The sequence below is a fragment of the Puma concolor genome, chromosome E1, assembly GCF_028749965.1.
Source record: "Puma concolor isolate L17-30 chromosome E1, mPumCon1.1.hap2, whole genome shotgun sequence".
Lineage (NCBI taxonomy): Eukaryota > Metazoa > Chordata > Mammalia > Carnivora > Felidae > Puma > Puma concolor.
The window spans coordinates 21,920,458-21,943,223 of NC_141680.1; the positions used below are offsets into that span (position 1 = coordinate 21,920,458).

The 22,766-nt window shown below is 46.2% G+C and overlaps 1 protein-coding gene and 1 pseudogene across 1 annotated transcript in view; one reads left to right on the forward strand and one right to left on the reverse strand.

The window, feature by feature from the left end:
• Positions 1 to 18,045, forward strand: part of LOC147574194 (THAP domain-containing protein 2 pseudogene) — a 28,976-nt pseudogene extending 10,931 nt beyond the window's left edge.
• The window catches only part of ASIC2 (acid sensing ion channel subunit 2), a 1,013,600-nt gene that overhangs the window by 383,289 nt on the left and 607,545 nt on the right, over positions 1 to 22,766 (reverse strand). The window lies entirely within an intron of this gene.

Consider the following 22,766-nt stretch of genomic DNA (forward strand, 5'->3'; position numbering starts at 1 on the left):
AGAGATGAAAGGGACCATGAATTTGGATGAGAAGAATGGGCTCTCTGTGGTCAGTAGCAGGTCAAAGACTGGGGCTCTGAGAGGGACCAGGGTGTGAAAGGGTGCTGAGAAGCAGCTAAGGGCCGGTGGAGGTGAGGCCAGTGTCCTGCCTTCAGTATCAGGCAAGGTGCTACGGGCAGGCTGCTATTTATTCTTTCTCATTCCTGGTGAAATGCTTCTGTTCCTATGCCTGAAAGGCTCTTGGCTTCTGCGAGACAAGGGTCGATGGGCAGATTCTCCAGAAATGGGGACACAGGAAGCAGGTGATTGGGGAGCACTCTGCTGTGTCCCTGGGGGTGCATTTCCAAGGTTCCCAAGGTCAAGCAAAGTGGGGCACAGCCCAAAAAGCAGTCAGGGTTAAGGTCCTAAATATTCTCACCCAAGACTGAATGTCTCAGCAGGAAGAGGAATTACCAAATTCATTCATTAAGTGCCCATTGACACTTCTATTATAAAGAGTAATCATTTGTTTTTATTGAGATCTCTTCCCTTGATTAAAACTATTAGCACCAATGAGCAACCACAGATCAATCAACAAGCTTTTGTAAATGCCCCCAATTTGGTCCTCATTGCGGCATGAATACATCGATTATACCTCTTAAGCATCTCTCCCAGCTGCCCACTTATCTCCCCCTCCACAGCTGCCACTCCGGTCCAAGCTCCCTGCTCACCCGCCATTTCTCACCTAACCCAGTCCCGTCCCTGCTTGGTTCTCCAACCCCCTGCCTGAGACTCCGCGTGCTTGTGGAACTAATACATTGGAGGCAGGAAGATGCAAGGATGGGAGCTTGTTGGGAGCTGTGCCTGAGGGGAGGAGGGAACTGGAGAGGTTTAAGCCATCAGTGGCAGCCAGGAGACTGGAGGCAGCAGCTGTGGGAGAATCTGGTGGGTAGAGCAGAGAGGACGTGGGGCCAGTTTGGATGGGGAGGAGGGAGAAGGGGATGTTTCTAGGCTGGCCTGCTAGCAGTGCCCATGGGGGGCGGAGGAGGTGTGGAGGCTGTCCACTATGATGGTTCCTACCTACTCCCACCTCAGAGGTTGCAGTGTAGGCTCCCTGCACTGGGAGGTCCCTCCCTGGGGAGGGAGAATCTGCCATGGGGAGCTCTTCCCTTCCTCTGTTAGCTCTGGGCCTCACGTCTCCCCCTCTGAGGCCATGGTAATCTGAAGGCAGGGACTTCCCAGGACTTGTCAAGGTCCATTTACACTGAGGATGCCAAACACGTTTCTCTTTTACATTTTAATTTGGTTCCATGACTATCACAATAGTCCCCACTGTCTTGAATGTCCCAGATATGTCCTGAGATCAAACAGATTCCAAAGTCTTCCTTTCTGTCCTCTGGTCCCTCTCCACTACCCCCCCTCCTTTCCCCCTTACACCGCCCTCAGGGGACTTGGGGTCCAGTAGCATCCCAACCTTCCCCTTACCTGCACTGATTTACTCTCTGACTTTGGGCAAGTCATTTACCCTCTCTGGCACTCAGGGAAAACAGAGCGGGCTTGGATTAGGAAGTAAGACAGACTTTCGGGACTTTCATTTGAGTGCCCTTGGATTCGTCTGGGAGAGGGAGACAGAGCCAGAGACAGATGGTAGAGAAGTCCTTCAGTTGAAGGGGGCCCAAGTTCCCCTAACTGCCCACCGACCTCATGCCTGCAGGAGCCAGTGTGGTGGAAACTATAGCAGCTACATATGACATCCTGGAGGGAAATAGAGAGACAGGGATTGAGAAAAAAGAGACCGAAAGAGGGAGAGGCAGAGAGAGATACTTAGGTAAGGAATAATAGAGCAGAGAGAGGGACGTGGGTGAAAGAGAAAGGAATCTGATCACATTTTGTCCCCAAGACACTAACGCTGCGCCTCATTTGGGGACTTCTGAAAGCCCAGGATAGAAGAGAAGCCTGTTCTCCTTCCCAGGATATTTGAAGGAACTTGTGTGGGTCCTGTGGGGTGAAGTGCATTCCATAAGGAAAATCATTTCCATAGTGACGTGAGTCCACCTCTACTTAGTGCATATAGTGGGGAGCAACACCGTTTGTCCCTGGACATGACGCCTTCTGCTTTGCACTTGCTGCTAGCACCTGAGAGTCCGCGGAACACAGCCCCCTGCTCTGACTCACGCATGCGTTTTGAGATGTCATTGCTCTGGAGGTGACTCAACAAACCCATTTTCTGAGGCCGAAATCAAGGCAGGGCTTGGAAGTCTGAACAGACGCACAATTCATTAATTTCTTCATTGTCCTCCCCTCACCGCACAAATGGACCAAGCTTGGACCATTCGTCATACCAGTCGACGTTCTCACTTACTCTGTTTTCCATTTGCACTCCGGGGTCCTTGCCAGTGAATAACTAGATCTTGGCATCACCAACCTCTGTCTTCTCCCAGGGGCCTTCATCTTTGCTGTGTGATCATTCTGTTTTAATTTTGAGGGTCTCGTGACTCCTGGAGGACAGCCTCCCACAGGGGTGATGGGGGCTGGGAAGCCAGCCAGCCTCCGGTGCCTGGGACGAGCTGCTCATTACCGCAGGTGCCCGTCTGTGTGCCCCCCCCCCCCGGTGCCCCGCCCACACAGGCAGCTGAAGACGGCGCGGCTGTGCAGTTGCAGGAAGATGGCGATGGCTTTTTAATAGCTGGGCCCCCCCCCCTCATTCATCTGCACATGCTGAGTTTATTTTGCCATTTGTCAAATTCTGACTCTAGGGGACCTGGGTTTGGAGTGGTTTCGGGCTTCAAGATTGATGACCCGAGTGAATGACAGGTCCCCCTTCTCTTCTAAATAGATGGTGTGGCCAATAGGAAGCCCCATCGCCCGCTCATCTCTGAGAGGCCCGTTTCTCCACCGCTGCTGAGGCCAGAGATAAAATATTTATTTGGGAGCTAACCAATATGCCACAGCTGCCTCCCTGCCTGTGCTAGACAGCGAACGAGCTCCGAAACGAGGAGGCAGCTTAATGGCTCAACCCGGGTCCTCGCTTTGCCAAAGGGAGGAACGAATGGAAAACAAGAAGAAGATTCCAGTCCTCTGGAGACTGGGTATTCATTGGATGGAGATAGCTCTCTATGGAGGTATGCATTTCCTGTGGCTGCCTCAGATAGTCCTACAACACACTTGGGCTAGAGCAAGGAGCCAAAGGAACAGGGTGTTTGAGGGAAATAAAGCACCATTTTCTTAGGCAGGAGGGACACTTCATGGAATCTTGAATTCCCAGGAGTTGTGAAATCCTAAACCCAGTCCAAACCTCTAATCCTTGAATCCCCGCTAGAACATTTCTCCTTATATTGGAATGCTTAACGGCTATGGCGAAATCACGAATTCTCAAAGCAGATGATGCCCTGTTTGGAATAATCTGTCTGTTGAAAGCATTTTTTTTTTTAAGTGCTGAATTGACATCTGTCTCTCTCTGCAAGTTCTACCCACTGGATCAAGATTAGTTTAGGAAGCACACAGACCACATCCACTCCCTCTCCTTAATGGCTCTGGTAAAAAGAAAACCACAGGTCAAGCTGGAGTCACTTGCCCCCAGGATAGCAAACCAAGACTTAATTGCAGTTGTAACTACTCTAGGAGGGGAGTTTTCAGCCAGCCAATCTGAATTTTCTCATCAGTATGAATGAGGTAATCAGACACGGGCTTTCTCCATTTCCCCCCACCCAAAGGAAGATGAGGTAATCAGCAAGGTAAGACCCCCACTGCCTTTCCCAGTAAGGGAAGGTGACCTTGCCCTAAACAACCTTTTCTTTTCTTTTGTTAATAGCTCCTTGCCCATCCCCCTTCTTATAAAAACCTTCCATTTTGCGAAGCTCTGAAGAGCTCCTTTGCTTCCTAGGTAGGATGCTATCTGATTCATGAATCACTTAACAAAGTCAATTAGATCTTCAGATTTACTGGTTGAATTTTTTTAACAGCCTTCAGCAGACAGAAAGTAACCACATTCTCTTTGAGACTTCTTTCCTCCAGGCTGTCTCCTCAGAGGGCTCTTTCATGCTGGACGCTGGGGATACACAGAGAAATAAGTCTAGTGAGACTGAGGACAGGTACCTCAAAGGACACACTTTCAAATCCCTTTACCATGCTGGCAGTTGAGGAGGGAGCCCGCGCATGGCTGGTTATTCCAAAATTTCCACCCCTCTGCTCATTTCCTTCCTAACTCACCCCCAAGAAGAGAGGGTTGGCAGTTCAGGATTCAGGATGCTCATTGGGCCCTGTTTGACTTGTGGGTAAGGCCACTGTGCGTGAAGAGTTCATACCATAAATGCAAGTGTCATCTCCCGTTTGCAGCCTGGTCCCCAGGAAGTAAGGAGGCCAGGCAGGGCTGGACTACTCAGGATAGACTCAACCATGCTTTCTCTGTTCTGCCTCTTCTGTGCTTATAACCAGGTCAGGCCTACTTTGTTGACTCCACCCTCTTAGAATCAGAAGTCACTGGCATGTCTGTGTGTGTGTGTGTGTGTGTGTGTGTGTGTATTGTGGGGACCGTTTGACAAGAGAAATCCTATGTCAAGGGATTCCCTCCTATGTCAAGGGAATTAGAGACTTGCTCAGCTTCCTTGCTTATCTTGTTATTCTTGTTTTGCAGCAACTCCCTAGTTGAGGGACTCTCAGGAGGGTACAACTCAGGAATTCCCAAGCCTCTGGCTTCACACCATATGGATAGTACCAAACTTCAGGTTAATCTTTCGTTTCCTTATACAGAAAGGTCTGTGACATCCAGACCTAAACTGAATACCTACCTTAGAAAATAAAAATGTAAAAAAGATGGCCATGAGGCACTTATGCCTTGCCGGCCAGAGGGGGATGGGGTAGCATTGCTGTATCTGTCGGTCTCTCTCCTCCTTGCCCTGGAGGGGAGGGGCAAAGATGGGTGATAGATGTGTACTGGGTCTCCTCCCTCTCTTGGCTCTTGGTCTATGGGTAAAGATGAAAAGCAGCTCAGAGAGATTGAACTGGGTGTGCTCAAAAGAAATAATGTCAAGAAGTACGCCCACTGAGGCTGGGGTTTTGTTCATCTGAGGGATGAATGATTTGTCCAACCTCATGCTATGACACCACAAAAGGTGGTTGGCTCGGTCTCCTTCGGGTGCTTGGTGGAACGATCGTTAAAATAATGACAGCAGTTTCTAATGCCAGAAAAGGTGGAAGTGAGCAATGAGTAAGAATGAAAAAGCAGATAAAGACCACTAGAGAAATAATGGCATCCAAGTCTCTACATTCTTTATTGGAAGAAAATGTAGCAACATCTATCAAAATTAAAGACATGTCTACTCTTTGATCCATACATTCCATTTTTAGTTTTTTTTCCTACAGATATACTGGTACAGGTAGGTAAAGATACATGAACATGGACATTAATTCTTGGCAATATGCAAGAAAAGAAGGAACTTACATATCCATCAATGGGGGACTAGTTACACAACATGATCTGTCTTTATGAAAGACTATCACAGAGCCTTGAAAAAGAATGAAGCTGATCTAATTGTGGTGATATGAAACTATCTTTGGGACATATTAAGAAAGAAACCTTACAGAACAGTGTGCTTCCATTTGTGCAAACTGCAAAGGTCTATTCACAGACATATATGCTTGTATATGTTTAAACTATTTCTGGAAGGGTATATATAAGAATGGTAATACTGAGGGGCACTTGGGTGGCTCAGTCGGTTAAGCATCTGACTTTGGCTCAGATCACGATCTCATGGTTTGTGAGTTCGAGCCCTGGGTCGGGCTCTGTGCTGACAGCTCACAGCCTGGAGGCTGCTTCAGATTCTGTGTCTCCCTCTCTCTCTCTTCCCCTCCCCACTCATGCTCTGTCTCTCTCTCTCACTCTCTCAGAAACAAACATTAAAAAAAAAGAATTGTAAAAAAAAAAAGAATGGTAATACTGCTTTACTTTGGGTTGGGAATGGTGGTGAGGGAATAAGGAATGGAGAAGGAAGGAGGCTTGGTTTTCTTTGTATACAATTTTGCATTCATTTAAATTCATTATCATAAGCTTGTACTCTATTCTCAACAAAAAGAGTGTATAATAAAAAGGAAGCATATGCCTTCTGCACATCTGCCAAATGCTGAGCCTCTCATTGCCCCAGATATTTGTTGAACACACATTGTTTGCAGCACACTGCGCTAGCCCAATTCAGGGAGGAAGTGGAAGCGATGCTTTCGGAGAACGTACTGTCCAGGTGGGAAGCAAAATGTGTTGACATACTTATCGTACAAGTCAGAGGGAAAATTTAATCTTCTCCAGGGAGCTGGAGAAGATTTTGTAGAGCTGGTGTGTAAGGTATTGGTAGTAAAATCTTGAGACCTGAAGATGGACGAATGGGACACGGCCGAGAGAGCAGCAGGAGCAAAAGATACAGAACAGGAAATGGACGACCATGTGGTGCCTGCTCGTCTGCTTGCTCTACCATCAGAAATCCTTTCTTTGGGGTTATGGTATCATTTGTTTTCAGGAGTCTTTGTGAGAATGCAGACACTTGCTTTTGATTGAGGTATAAGAGAATAGATTTAGTGGGAATACCAAGAAACCAGCTCCTACCCCTCCCCACAAAAATGACTGGATTTGTAGCATTCGCCAATTTCCATGGTGTGACTTTTCCCACCATGGCTGCCTTCAAGCTACCCATACAATATGGAAGTTAGGAAGAGACACACATAATCCATTCTTTTTAAGTTTGACAGAGCTCGCACCAACAAGTCACTGGAGATGTTAGGATCCCACGGTATCAGGGGCACCTGGGTGGCTCAGCCTGTTAAGCGTCTGACTTCGGCTCAGGTCGTGATCTCATGGTCCGTGGGTTTGAGGCCCGTGTGGGGCTCTGTACTGACAGCTCAGAGTCCGGGGCCTGCTTTGGATTCTCTCTCTCTCTGCCCCTCCCCCACCCATACTCGATCTCTCTCTGTCTCGCAAAAAGTGTATCAGAGCTAAAAGGGACATCGGAGAAATTATTTTCTTATTTATTTGTTTATCTATCTATGTATACATTTTTTAAAGTTTATTTTGAGAGAGAGACAGCATGTGTACATGTGTGCACAAGTGGGGGAGGGGCAGAGAGAGAGGGAGAGCGGGAATCCCAAGCAGCCTCCAGAGTCCCACTCGGGGCTTGATCCCACAAACGGAGAGATTATGATTTGAGCCAAAATCAAGAGTTGAAGGCTTAACTGACTGAGCCACCTGAGCCCCTGAGGAATTTTTTTTTAAGTTTATTCATTTATTTTGAGAGAGGGGGTGGAGGGGCAGAGAGAGAGAGGGAGAGAGAGAGAATCCCAAGCAGACTCCATCCTGTCAGTGTCCCACATGGGGCTCAAACCCACAAATGGTGCGATTATGACCTGAGCCAAAATCAAGAGTCGGACCCTTAACTGACTGAGCCCCCCGGGCACTTCCCGCCCTTTTAAATAAGTTTACAGGCACTGCTGGAGAAAAATTTTAAATGAACCTTAGCCACATGTGGGAAAATGAAGGTGTTTGCACAATGTCAGGGGAGGTAGCAGAGTTGGGACATTATCTTCTACCTTTGAGTTTAGTGAAATTTCTACTTCTCCTTGGGAATCACTAATATAATAGATGGAGCGTGGAACTGTGCTGTTTTGAGGGAACAAGAGTGCATAACGAAAGGCAGAGAAATTTCTCCTAGAGATCAGAGGTGTGTAGGGTTCTGGCATGTGTTTTGGTCAACAGGAGGGGTCTGTGTGCTGGGGGTTTTATGCAAGGACTATTGCTGGGAGGAAGGGTCAGAGTCGGAAGAGATTTTGGGGAGAAGGCTTGGAAGACAAAATCCCCAATGGAACTGTTTTGTTCGGGACTGACTTTTCTTCCTGGGACAGGAACATAATATGCTGACCTGGTGTACGGAAAAGAAAAAGTGGGCAAGTCCCATCCATGGCCTTAGGATCTGTGTGCATGTGGGCAAGTTATTTCCCCTCTGCAGGGGTCAGAGTCTTCCTCCTTTAAGAGCGGCCAGGAGGTGGGGGTTAGGAGATGGCTTCCCAGGACCCTTCCAGTGTGCCCATCTCTGAGCCTGTGAATCAGTCACTCAGCAAAGAAGTCCCAACAACCATAATGTAAGAAGTGGGGGGAAGAGCTGGTAGAGCCTGCTGGGTTTAGTTGTTTACACCCATTCTGGACAGACAGAGAGAAATCAGAAGCAATGGGAGGCAAAAGTGAGGTTTCTTTTTGAGTTTACGGCAGGTCCAGGGAGGAGAAGATATATTAGGGAAAAACAAGACGGAGGTTCCTCTCTATCACGTCATGCTTTAAAATGACGGGACAGCCTGCCCTGAAAGCTCTTCAGTGGGGACTCATTACTTTCAGGGTGAGGTCCAAATTCCTTTGCATGGGTATAGGGAGATCCATTTTATTCCCTTGCTTGTTTTTTCAGTCTCCTCTCCTGAGTCCCCCAGTCTACCCCCCTGAATTGCCCAGGTGGTGCTCCGGGAGCACCTACTGCTAGCTAACATCCTACGGTTTGGTCCTCAGCCTTTGCACAGAACCCCTCCTGGAATGTTCTCCCCATCACATTTGCTGGGCAGACATCTACTCCTTCTTTGAAATCTTGTTCCAGCATTCCAGTGTCTTCCTTAATTCTTTTTTACGTGGCAGCCCTGCCTCCAGAGAGAGACAATCACTCCCTTCCCTGTCTGGCATCCATTCTATGTGAATGCCATTTTAATGCATTGCATTCAAGTTTCTGTGTTTATCTCTCCTACTTCACTGTGAGCTCCGGAGGGCAAGTAACTCCTGTCTTGGCTCCTGAGGTTGAAACAATGACAACTGTTGGAGCTGGTGACTGACTCCCAAATGCTGATAAAACCAAAAAGAGAGAAGGGAATAAAGCTTCTCCTGTAACCTGCCCTAGAGCGCCACCAATGGAGACAGAGTCCAGTGGGCCAACCAGATGCAAAGACTTTTGCTGAAAGCCAGATGGGAGTGCTAATCTACCCAGTCCCTCCAATTGTTTTTAACTGAGCCCCTAAGGGGAAATTAAGTGAAGCTCCCAGAGGGGTGGGCAGGAGGGTTGTAAAGATACTGTAGAGCAAGGTTAATGAAAGCCTTGTTCAAGGCAGCTCCATGCTGGGCTCCAATAACGTCATTCTCTCTGGAGGGGAAGATCCTTCCTCAGCTCCCATAAAAACCCATGCCACTGCTAAGAGCCAGAGTGGATGTTGTGGCGTGTCCCCAGATCCTCTTTCAGCACTGAGGGATTCACTCCACCCACCTTCCTTCGCCTTCTGTGGATGCTGCTCTCCAGAGCATGCCCCATTAAACTTCTTGCATGCCAACCTCCAACCTGGAGTGTGCTTCCTGAGGAACTTATCCTAGCGGGTAGTATCAGCCTGCTGCTGGGGGCTGTTGAGATTAGCAGAGTGGTCAGAGTTGGTAGGTTTGGGTGATGATCTCTTGGGACGGGGCAGGAACTGATATTACAAACAGAATGGTGACTCCATCAGAGCCACCAGGGGAGCCACAGTAAGGACTGCGGTCAACAGAGGTCATCAGAGTGGTGCTTAGCCCTGGTCCCCAAGCAGTGACCCACCATGGTAGTCTGGGACTTTAGCAGAACCAAGAATGCGGCAGTGGGAGTGGGTCACACTTCTGATATCACACTGGCAGGAGCTTTCAGGGTGCTTCTGTCTCACAGGGTGCTCTCAACCATGGCTACACCTTCGACTCCCTTCAAAAATACTGATTCCAGGTCTTGAATTTGAGAGACTTTCAAGTCTTCGTTAACCTACAGTAAGGCATAAGCCCTTGCCTGTTGTAAAGAGTCAGTTTCTAATGTGTGGCTCTGGTTGAGAACTACCAATATGGTAGAAAGATGATACACTCTTGTATCAGACAGAGCAGGGTTTGAATCCTGGTCTTACTGGTGGTGGGGGAGCTTTAGCATGTAGCTAATTTTCTGAGCTTCCATTTCTTCATCTGTAAAATCCTGTAAATCATATATTTTATAGAAATGTTGACAGGAAAATATGCTAATAGTAATCGCAATGATGGTGATGGTAGCCTTCGGTCAGTGAGGTTATTCTCACGATCATTGTTATCACAATTTGTGTCCGCACTTGGCCTTATACTCCTCCTCCTCCAGGGTACAGCACCTTAGGGTAGACTTGCCTTTCTTAGCTCTTGCCCTATTACGGGGGAGATCTGTCTCCTTATGCCAGTTGTAGCTATTTGCAGTCCAGCACACTGTAGCTACAGCAGCTAAGTGGAAACCCACTGCCTCTGCTGGGGTTGACCAGATGATCAAACGTTGGCATCCACGGTTGCATTTCTGCTTACGCCTAGAATAACACGTGCAGCAGTTCAGCCCTTCAAGACCATGTGCCTGCTGTGTGGAAAAGTAAGCAACACGGGTGTTACTCATACCTAAGGGCAGCAATGAGGCCCAGGGATACTCAAATGATAGCCCCAGAATTGCACCAGTTACTATGCGGCTTTGAACAAGTTCCTTTTTCCTCTCGGTGTCTCAGTTTCTCGCTCTGAAAAATAGGAGTGGCTGATCCGGAAAACTGAACACTCCGCTCAGTTTGGTGCTGCTGGTCCTCCAAACATCCACCCTCCCCACCCCAAGGAAGATGCCTTGGGGGCTGATATCATGCCTGCCTTTTCCCACAGACTCCAATGTCAAAGTCAGGGCTCCGAGAGATGCCACTGTGCTGTAAGGGACCTGAGAGTCTGTTCTGGCTGCTGCCCACCCGAGATCCCTTCAGCCCCGCCCCCCAAGGGTTGTAAGTTTCCCCATTTCTCCTCCTGCCACCGAGAACTTTAAATAGCCTCCAGCACACTATGTGGGTGCCAGAAGTTTTAATTAAATAATGTCCAGCTGTCAGAAAAGCTGTTATAAACGGTCCTTTTGTCTGCACCACTGTCTGGGAAGCCAGGAAGGAGAGAAGCTAGTGGGTTATAAATACGAAGGCAGAAGTTCAGTGGGGAGCCTGGGGGCAACAGCTTTTAGGCACCCTGAAAGCCACTGAAGGGATTTTATTTATTTTTAATATGTGATTAGTCCATGGAAGGGCTCTTAGCCCTGGCTCCGTGACTGCATGTGCATAGGGGATAACCTGAAAAGGACTGGGCAAACCGGGGTCCTTGTGAAGAGCTGTCTCTCCCAGACTGCAATCAGTATCCCCTTTTACAATCCAGGTGGGAAAGTAGAGGGCAGGGTGGGTGCTGGCAATTCAGAGACAGTTCTCAGACGAACTTTCGTGATCGCTTCCCTCTTCCCCTCCCTTTTTTTGGTCCCTCCTTCCTCTCTTTCAACACATACTCTTGAATCTCTATGACGTTTGAGAGTTCTCTCTAACAAAGAGGAATATATACATACTTGTGGAGTATGCATTAAGTGCTAGGTATTTTATGTATATTACTCCATTTAATTATTGTCAAACACCCAGAAGATAACTATTATAAAGACTGATATTGTAGATGAAGAAACTGAGGCTTGTTGAGATTAAACAACTTGCCCGGGTCACACAGCCAGTCATGAAAGGACTGGGGACTAGAACTCCATTAGGCTACAGACAATATCTTTTGTGTATTGTCTTGCTGTGGTGCTGCTGCAAAGGTACCTGGCACAGATAGAACTGGAGAAATATTTACAAAAGGAGGAAAGGAAGGGAGGGAAGGGGGATGGAGGGTAGCAACTCCATTCTGTCACTCACCAGAGCCAACAACCTTTCCATCATGACACATTATCTCTGGAGAGCACAGGCAGGCAGGTAGAAACTAGTTAAAATGTATAAAACAGTTGAGGGAAAGGTGTTGCTAAAAGGTGCATAAAAACAACATGATTAGGAAGCAGAAAGTTGGTTTCAAGAGTCGTAGAGGAGGTGGAGCTAAAATGCTATGGGTAGTCAGAAGAGGGAGGTATGACTTCCAGCTACAGGAATGGGGGACTCCATGGAGGAGGCTGAATTTGCGCCTTGAAGGATGAGTGGGATTTGGACATTGAGAGATGAACGGCAGGTAGGCTCATCAGACAGAAGAGATGAGGAAGAATCATGAGTAGCCTATCAAGGAAGAGATAGACGCATGGTCAGCGCATCTGGGAACCACCGGATTGGAACCTGAGCTTCATGGTGTCCTGGTGAGGTGCCTGGGACTAATCTGGCAATGCCATGGGTGAGGGAGAGGTGGCCAGGGCTAAGGCAGCCCAGGCTGAGTGAGCCTGAGTCTGTGAGTACATGCGTGCGTGTGTATACGCATGTATATGCCAAGGGGGTGGTTGGTACTTTTGCCTGAGCTTAGGTGCCATTAGATGCAAGTGGAAATTTGTCTGTTTCTTTGGTGGATCTGTTATGTACAGGTCTGCCATTAACCTCTGTCTGGGCATTCACAGAGATCTGATGATGGGTTCTGCAACCAGCAGAAACGGTATGGAGTGACTCCCAGGATGGGCATATTCTGGTGGGTAGAGGACTTAGGCCCTAGCCTGCCCCTAGGAGACAGGGTCAGGTATGGCACCACAATGGTGGTTTTGGGGGTAAGAGGGTGTAGCACAGGGACTTGGGAGCTGGAAGGAGCTAGTCAGGGATAAGGGCTCTGACTTCACTTCTCTTCATCTGTCCCCACCATCCTGCAACCTGCCACCAGCATAGACAGGCTGGCCTAGGGCCGAGGGGCAGTGAAGGCTTCTCACGGCTATTATTGAGCTGTCCCTCGCTTCTGCCAGATGTTCTCTGAGAGTGATAGGAACACAGGTCACAGGAACAAACAGTTCACTGGTTTGGGGGAATCATTAAATAATGGTAGCCAGTGCCCTTCACCTATGTGGACAGGCCTGGCAGCATCCCTAAAGGCCAAATGGAAACTCCCATGGCTGTTTCAAGAGGCATGGACGCTCAAAATAAGAAGAGCTGAGGCAGGGAGACTCAGGGTTACCTTGATGAGAGCCCTCCCCAGCACAAGACAAGAGCCCAGCCAAAGACAGCTGTCACTTTTGGGTGGAGAAGTCATCCCTTGATGGCCACAGAAGCCTGGCTCTTCCATTGATGGGGAGCCCTTGATTCCACCTTTAGAGCAGGTGGTGTAGATAATTCTCCACGGGATGGGATTCAAGGGACATGGGTGGAGGATTCTAGCGACACTAGATACGAAGCAGGGATTCTGAATTTAGCATATCTGCCATCAAGCCCAGGCAGGTATCCTGGGTGGCCTTGGGCATGTCTCTAAATGTTTCTGGGCCTTGACTTTTATACTTACAAACATTCATTCAGCAAGCACCTTGGGAGCACCTACTGTATGCGAAGTGCAGTGTTAGGTACTGGGGAGCAGACAGCAGAGAAAAGTAAATGATCTCTGCCCCCATGGCACTCCCAGTTTAGTGGAAATAAACAAGTAGTCACACAAATAAGTGCATTATAATGCATCACAATAAATTCTCTGAGGCAAAGGTAGTGTGGGTCCCATGGGAGAACCCACTGGGTTGGCCTAGGAACTGATACCTGAAGGGTAAGTACAAGTTATCTGAGTCAGACTTGGAGGAAGAGCTTGTGCAAAGGCCCTGAGGAGCAGAACATAGTAATATGTTTTAGGAGCTGAAGTTAAACCTGTGTGGCCCGATAGCAGTGAGCAAGGGGCAAAGCAGAATGACATGAGGCTGGGGGTGGAGGGCAAGAGACGGGCCGATCACACAGGAGCCCTTCAACCATGAGAAAGATTGCGGACTTTACCCCATGATTGTTGGGAGGTCACTGCTCAAATCTGAACAGGAGTGTGATGATTAAATTCACATGCTAAAAATAAAATAAACAATCAGAGATGGAAAAAAACCAACAAAACCACAAAATACTTGGACCTCCCTGCGGGGGAAAAAAGAGATTTGAACAAGTATTTTCATGTTATAGCATTTACCCCCATGGGAATAATCTACTAGCAGAACAAAGAATTATGTACAAAAATATTCATTATAGTTAAAAAGACCAAAACCACTCTGGCTGTTGTGTGAAGAGAATAAACACTAATAAGTCTCTTGTGTTTGCTTTGAGCTAAGAAAGACAGAGGCAGGGCCTCAACCCCAGTGGGACCAGAAGCAATGATTCTCAACCTTGGCTGTACTTTAGAGACACCTGCTATGATAGCCAGCTTCCAAAACACACCCCCCCCCCCCCCCCCGCCAAAGCCTTACCCTCCTGGTATACATGTCCTTAGGTAGACCCTCCCACAACAAATAGGACTATCCTGTTCAATGTAACCCAAGAGGGTATGTGGAGACAATGGAGTGTGAATTCCAAGGCCAGGCCAAGACAAAAGACATGGTGGCTTCTGTCTTGCTCCCACCTCCTTACATCCCTTGCTCTGGGGAAAGCCAGCTGCCTGTGGTGAGGATGACCAAACAACCCTATAGAGAGATCCATGTGGCAAGTTACTGAGGCCTCCAGTCAATAGCCATGTAGAGGAGCCATCTTGGAATCAGGCCCTCCAGCCCCATCTAATATCTTGACTATAACCTCATGAAGGACCCTAAGCCAGAACCACTAAGCCACTCCTAGATTCCTGACACACAGAAGGTATAAGAGGATGCCTATCTATTGCTTTAAGTCATAAAGTGATCTGTTGTGTAGCATTAGGCAATCGGTGTTCCTAGGGAGCTTTAAAAAATATTGATGCTCAAGCCCCATCCCCCAGAGATTCTGATTCTTTTGATCTAGGGTAAATTCCAGGCATTGGTGTGTCTAAAAGCCCTCAGATGACTCTAATGTACAACCAAGATTGAGAACCACTGATGAGTGTAGTGGGTAGGTCAACCAAGAAAACTTAAGCATGGTATTGCCTCAATTTCCAGAGCTAGAACTCAGTTTATGTTGAGGGTTCTATCCTGGGGGAAGGAAAAAGCCCAGTTTGTGGATTACAGCCCTGGGTCATTGCACACTTATGATAGGGTTGCCTTAGTGTCCACTGCTTCTGACCAAAGGATACCTAAATTTCCCTGAGGATACAAGCCTATAGAAAGGAAATTAGTGGCTTTAGCTGAAGGGAGAAGAGAAGTCCAGCACCAGGCAGATAAATCCGCCTTCTACAGACCACAGCCTTGACCCATAAACCCTCTCTGCAGTCCTACACCTTCAGGATGAAGGTGTACAGGATGCTCAGTGTTCCAGTGATGGACAGCTCTCCTGATTCCTCCCACCTGCCATTGTGTTTTCTGCCCAGACCCTGTTCCTGCCTCTGAAAATGCTCTTTGAAAACTTTATGAGCAATGATGACAGCTGACTCTGAAAACCTTTGTGCATCTTCAAGTTTCCATGGTTAACGGGACATTGTTCCCGTCTCTGAATAATAAGTCAGGGAGCCCGATGGTCTCTTTGCTCTCCTTCATGTTACTTGCCTGATGAAACTTGCAATAAAGTAATTAAAATGATTGTAAAGGGAGCCCTAGGAGATGAAAGATGCTGATGAGACAGTCAGATGCTGTGAGCTCACCCAGCTATCTCAACGCTGCACGCCAGGGGTGACTGGGCTACTCTCCTGTGATTCTCCTAACAATGGGCACTGGTACCAGCTGCATCGCTGTGATACCTAAGATGCTCAGAAGTACTGATAGATTTTTTTGAGCACCTGGAGCATGGTAGGTGTAAGAGATACAGAACATAGTAAGATCCTTTTCTTCTTTTTAAGGAGATCTTAGCTCGACAGAAACAAATAAGGGAAGAGATAATAGAATGTGATGAGTACCAATCTCAGGGACCTGTGGAAGCCCAGAGGAGGCACTTCACTTGGCCCAAGAAGTCTCTGGAGGAGGTCAGATCTTAGGTGTTTTATTGCCTGGGTAAAGATGGTGGGAAGTCAGTACGAGAGGAATGGCAGGTACAACGTACAGGTGTAGGAGCTTGAGGCTCTTCAGGGAATTGCAAGCATCTCCTTGCAGGTGTAAATGCTTTCCTTGGACCTACAGCTTAGGGGGGCAGCCCAAAGGCAGCTGGCAAGCAGCACTTCTTTAGGCTGAGTACCAGGCTGTATATAGAAGGCATCCAGCAGGCAGAATTCACCATTTCCCATCACCCCACCCTGCTACATTCCCAGATCCTACTCTTGCTTTTCATCAGCCAGGGGTGACCCTCCCCTTCACTGCCCCGGCCAAATGTTTGTTTCAGCCCCACCTGCAGAACCAGCACTTTGATCTGCTTTGTCCTCTGTTGCCTGATACACCAAACCCCTGGCTATTGGCCTGTGTTTTCCTCCTGTCTCCTGCCTACATCTTGTTGAAATTGGCTTCCATGTGATCAACCTTTCTGACTCTCAGATGGGCCTCAGTGCCTTCTCTTAGGAGCTGTATCCATAGACAGCCTTAGAATTTGTAAGTGTTCTTCCTGGACCAGGAGCTAGACAGAGGAGGCCTGGGAAGGGAGAAACCCAAATGCCTGAGGGGATTCCAGGAGACACGCCTGGAAGGAAAACCCTGGGTAAGAAGGTAAGGGGGTCCTAGGTATTTCCTACTTCCTGTCATTGGCCCTAGAACAGGAGTCACAGTGTAGGCATGTTCTGTGGATATAGAGCTAGGAAGATTGTGTAAATAGGTCACCTGGTCAGTGAAACAATGGAGGGTGCTGGGGCACAGCAAACAGGAGAGCCCACACCCATCTAATGGGGGATGCTGCTACTTAGTTCCGCTGTTCCCCATTCCACATGGGAATGCAGGTGCAGTGTAACTAGGCATAGGAATTTCTCAAGATAAACCCCAAATATGGATTTTAATGGAAAATAGTAGGCTGTTAATTCAAATAAAAACAAACAAAAAACACCTGTACATAGAAAAGAAGGCAGCATGGTTTTCGAATTTCAGCAATTCCCCCACAGAAAGATGGGCAACTAGAGACCAAACCCTCCAAAGCTACAGACGTTGACAGCAAAGCAGGTGATGAGAAGCCTAACACACGAGCAGGTGGGGACAAATCATTAACAACCCTAAGCCCTGCAAGGTCTCAGCATCTATGTGGCAGGAAGCAGGAGTGGTCAGGTGTTTGCTGGACCTGAGAAAAGAACAATACGCAAATGGCCAACTGAGACTCACTGGAAAGTTCTATGGAGGCAGGAGAGTTTCATAGTGATGGGGAGGAAGGGGGAGAGACACCTTTTTAATTGCTGCAAGGATGGCTGCCAAAGAGGTCCAGTAATCCCACTCCCTTTTAGGGTCTGGGAGGAGGTGACTTGTGTCCCACCGGAGTTCCAGGACTGTCTGCTGTGCTGGCTCAAGTCTTCCATATTAATAAAGAGACAGGGAAGGTTGGCACCACCATCCCTAATACACACTCACGTCCTTCCCACCCGGCTCCCACGACTCCTCTCGGTGGGCCCTTGCCCTGCCTCATTTGCCCAGCCTTTGCCAAAAGGAAGTGGGGCAGCCAGTGCCTCAGAACAGAGGGGAAAGGAAAGCCAGCCAATTGTATAGCAGCCGGCTGTGCTACTCCCCATGACAGGCACCTTAACATCAGCCTCCACAAGGTTCCCCTGGATCCTAAAAGAAGGAAAGAATGGGTTCTCCCACTTAGGCGCAACAATTTTGTGCCAGGAAAACACACCTTTCTTTGTTCAAAGCACTTTGAAGCCTCCTGTTTAGACTTAACAGGACAAACTTGGCCACTTGAAATGGATGCCGTTCCAACCGTTTTTGATTGGTGTACCCACTGAAAGTCTGTGAAACTCAAATCAAGGAGTCTTTTGAAGGAAAACAACACTTGTGCTCCAACAGGACCTGCTCGTTTAAGATCAAACATTAGAAGTCAGCAAGTACTACTTGAACGCAGTTATGCTTTTAGAAATCTTTTGAAGGCAAAAAGAAAAAAAAAAGGATAATTACACTGGAAAAAGAAATAACAAGCTTAAGAAAGACGACGAAAACTTGCTTACAAAAAGAACGCAGAGCAACACGAAGACGGATCAAAGTCACGTGCTTGATGGAGACTCTGGAAGCAAAGAACGAATTAGCCCAGGACATAGCAGAACACATTTTACCAACTGCCTTAAGTGGTTTTCCTCTGGGAGATTTCGAGATTCCTGGACAAGATCAATAAGATAATTACCAGACATTACCAATTCTGTAAAACAGACCAGGAGGACCTTCATTTAAAATTAGCCTACATAGGGGCGCCTGTGTGGTTCAGTTGGTTGAGCGTCCGACTTCGGCTCAGGTCATGATCTCAAGGTCAGTGACTTCGAGCCCCGTGTCAATCTCTGTGCTGACAGCTCAGAGTCTGGTGTCTGCTTCAGATTCTGTCTGTTTCTCTCTCTCTCTCTCTCTCTCTCTCTCTCTCTCTTTCTCTCTTAAAAATAAACATTAAAAAATGCTTTTAAAGGACTATGACAACGTGTTTCATTTATATTAAAATTTTTTTTGTACAAATGTTGGGAGAGTACATTCTATGATAAGTAGGAGTTAACTAACATTAAATATGAGTTAAAGAAAGAAAAGAAACTAGAAGGTCTGCCCAGTCGACTAGTGGGTGAATGCAAGGGGTCTGTGACAAGGTCTGAAGGGATGGACAATTCTAGACTCTATGACTGTTCAAAACTGACTGGCCAGGGATCCCCAATGCTCATACTGATGAGAAACTGCTGGGTATGGGATGAGAATTGAGTGGAATAGGGATAATAGTATACAAAGAAAGAGTCCATATAAAAATGGGGTGGGGCCGTAGAGCCAGAACATCTCAGAAGGCGAGCTGCCATGTTTTTAAATACTACACAAACACAACCAAAGAGGGAGCCCTGTGGAGTTAGAAGGCTACCCTGAACGAGGGCCTCCTTCACAAGGTTCAGGAACATTGCATTTACATAAAAACAAACATAAAAATGTCAAGGGTGAAACCCACACAGAATTATTATTAAAACAAAGAGACTAAGGAAGAGAATAACATCTTTATAGACAGCGAAAGTGTGCCAGAGAGAGGTGCCTACAAAATAAATCAAAACCGTAACCTATTACTTCAAAATGAGCTAAAAGACATTAAGGAAATGACATCATCACCCACATGCATGAGAATAATAATAATCATAACCGCAGAGATTACCTGACAAATCACAGAAAGGAATTGGAAGAACAAAGTTGTTTCAGAAAGGAAGACCCAAAGTAGAGGGAACGTGAGAGTGAATAGATATAATAAATAATGCCTTATAGATAACAGAAGGTAAATAGGAAGAAATTCATAAGACTCAAAAGAAGGCGGAAAAAAAGAGAAGATAAAAGGAATTTGAGAGAAAATGAAAATACTAAAAGATGCCTGGAATATTTTGTATGTGGCAACTGTGGTCCCGGAAAAAGAAAACCAAAGCAAGGGGGATAGAGCAAATACTAGAAATGATAATTTAAGGAAACTTTCCCAAAATAGTAACAACAATTAAAGATCTGACCCTACACATTGAAAGAACACACGCACACAGTGTACCTGAAAAACTGAGGCCGAATGATTGATAGCAAGATGTCTTGGTAAAATCGCTTCACGTGAAGAAGAAAATAAAAAAAGGCAGAAGAAAATTATTCAGGCATCTAGCCAAAAACCAGGAAATGGCTTATAAGGGAAAGAAAAATCAGGTTATCAGACTTTCTGACAATAATGCTTTATGTTAGAAGAAAATGAAGTGACGTTTTTACGGTACCTAAGGAAAGCAAATATAATTCAGGAGTTTTATATCCAGAAAAACTGGCTTTTGTGTACAAAGGGCACAGGTAACTATTATCGGCACGTAAGAACTAAGGAATTTTATTCCTAAGAGCTCTTCCCGAGGGATTTACTAGATAATAAGCTTCACATAAGCAAAACAATCAAAGAGACATTGATATATATGATACGCTAATATAAAAGTAGGTTTGAAGGAGAGCCAAAAGGCAGAGGGTATAGTCTGCAAGGCTATATGATTTGAAAATACAGGTACAATACAACTACACAAGTTCAGGAGACAAGGAGGGGGACAATGCATATGTTTTTTCTAAATTGTTTTCAGTAATCATATTTGGACAGTAGCATTTGTATTGTTTTTCTGAGACTGTTGAGTGGGTAATATGAGGTCAAGCAAACGATGAATCACAATTAATCATTGAATCACAATTAATCATTCTAACCTTATTATCTCCTGCATCCTCAAGAAACCAGGAAGCTCAGTTTGGCAGAAAGGAGATGCAGATGCAAATATATACACTTTATTTATAAATGTGTAAGCATGATTATGAACACAAATATTTAAATATATGTGATAGGTTTTAATCCATTTCAATATGCTTACTGAAGTTCAGATAGACTCATCTTTGGTCAGTGGGAGTTGTTTCTATGTATATATAATTGGTCAGCTTGGGAAGATAATAGGGAACAGTTCATTATCTTGAAATCGGGTGAAGAAAGAGAATGGGGGCTCCTGGGTGGCTCAGTCTATTAAGTGTCCAACCCTTGGTTTCAGCTCAGATCAAGATCTCATGGTTTGAGGGTTTGAGCCCTGTGTTGGGGTCTGTGCCAACAGCTTGGAGCCTGCTTGGGATTCTCTCTCTGCCCTCTACCACCCCCTTCTCTTTCAAAAATAAGTGAATGAACATTAACAAAAAAAAAGAAAGAGAATGGATCAAGCATTTATTCTGCTTTTCTTATAGGGAAAGTGTCTCTTTATAGAAGTCTTTGAAATAATAAATGGAAAAGAAGTGATTACATTAGAATGTCATTGTAAACTCTAACAAATGATGAACTTTAAGCATTGAATACCAGTGGCTGGAAGCATCATGAAAGGAAAAAAGACATCCGTTGCCTCCTGATGTACCACTTGTGGTCTGGCCAAAGGGGTCAAACCTGAGTGTGGTTGGGCCTCTGGACACAGTTACCCTTTTGCAAGAAATGCAGGGGACAGTGGAGCGGGTTGAACTGTCTCACGAGTGAGCAGTGGGCAAACCCTAGACAGGATACATTGTGTGAACCATGAAGGGTTGGAGAGCAACCTGTAGTGCCTTAAACAGGCAAGACTAGACTCTGGTCACTAGTGACTCTGGTCACTCTGGTCACTTGGGGGATAAAACTATAGGGAAAACATAAAGGATGGCTTACTATAAAAGTCAGAGTATAATTCCTTTGGGGTGGAGGGGAGAGGTTGGTGACCGGAAAGAGACACGTGGAAGGAACTGCTGGGGTCACTGCTGAAGTGCTATTTCTTCACCTGCGTGATGGTTATGAGGGTCTTATCACAATATTGTAATATTTTCTTCAAGCTATAAATTTATTTTGTGTGTTTTTTTTGTATTAGTTTTATTTTAAATAAAAAGGATGGGTTTTTTTTTTTTTGGTTTTGTCTTAAAGTGTATTTATTTATTTTGAGAGAGACAGAGACAGCGGGAGTGGGGGGAGGTGCAGGGAGAGAGGGAGACGGAGTACCCTGAGCAGGCTCTGCCCTATCCGTGCAGAGCCTGATGCGGGCTCGATCCCATGAAACTGTGAGATCATGACCTGAGCTGAAACCAAGAGTGGGTGCTTAATTGACTGAGCCACCCAGGCTCCCCCAAAAGGTTTGTGCTTTAATTTACATATCTGTTTTTTTTTTAATTTTTTAAATGTTTCTTTATTTTTGAGAGAGAGAGAGGCAGAGAGCCAGTGGGGGAGGAACAGAGAGGGAGAGAAAGACATGAAATTCGGAAGCAGGCTCCAGGCTCTGAGCTGTCAGCACAGAGCCCGAGGTGGGACTCCAACTCACAAACCGCAAGATCATGACCTGAGTGGAAGTTGGAAGCTTAACCCACTGAACCACCCAGGTGTCCCTTAATTTACATAAGTATGTAGGACAAAGGTAACATATCTACTAGACCCCTTTGGTCCCTAAGACCTCCTTATTCCAATTCTGCCTGGCAGGACAGACACTGGGTACTGGTTCTAACATGGATCCCCAACTTCATATTCCCCTGCCTTTTAGACATTTAAAGAGATTATCCAGAGAACACGTAGAAGTCACGAGAGTAAACTAACTATGGGCTTTTATTAGGCAGCCAAGAATGAGCTGAATAATAAAATAAAACTTGGCTCAAAGTAGAGGGCTCCTTGCATTTGACATTTTTACTTTATTCTAACCAGGAGCTCTCTGGGACAGTTCCAGAAAATGTCATGAGAAGTGTATATTTATAATGGTGGCTCAATATTGTTAGGTGAATTCTACCTTAACATCCAATATGCAAAATTTCATGGTAATTGTGATATTTCCATCACAATGTATATTTCCATCACAATCAGGATTCTTCCCTTTAAAGATGGGTTTGGCTTCAAGATTCCTTTAAATGGCAGCTGGCAGGACAAGGTATGCATTTGTTTACAGAACCATAATTGCTTAACAGTGTGGAGGGAGGTACAGGCTGTTCAATAATTGTGCCAGCCCGTGACAAAACAAGGCCTTTACACAGAGGGGACCCATGGTTGGGAGGGCCAAGATGTATACAACAATGCAAAGAATTAGGGAATGTCCTTCATTCCTACTCAGGACAAACCCCCAACTTTTCTCCTTCATTAGCTTGGGTCTTCACACAGTGGGACAGAACTACTCTGCTAAGAAAATCAGTGCGTTCAGGATTTCTGAATCATTTTGTTAAGCACATTTCTAATTGTTCAAATTAGTCATAAAGGCTGTTTTTGCTATTTTGGGGCTCTTGAGCATCTGAGTTCCCTTCCTATGTTTGGAGACTTCTCTGTGGTATGAATTTTAGTGAGAAGAAGAGACTATCTTTCACTGTAACAGCTGAAAAGGCCAATTACTCATTTCCCCTGTCTCCTCTGTGGCT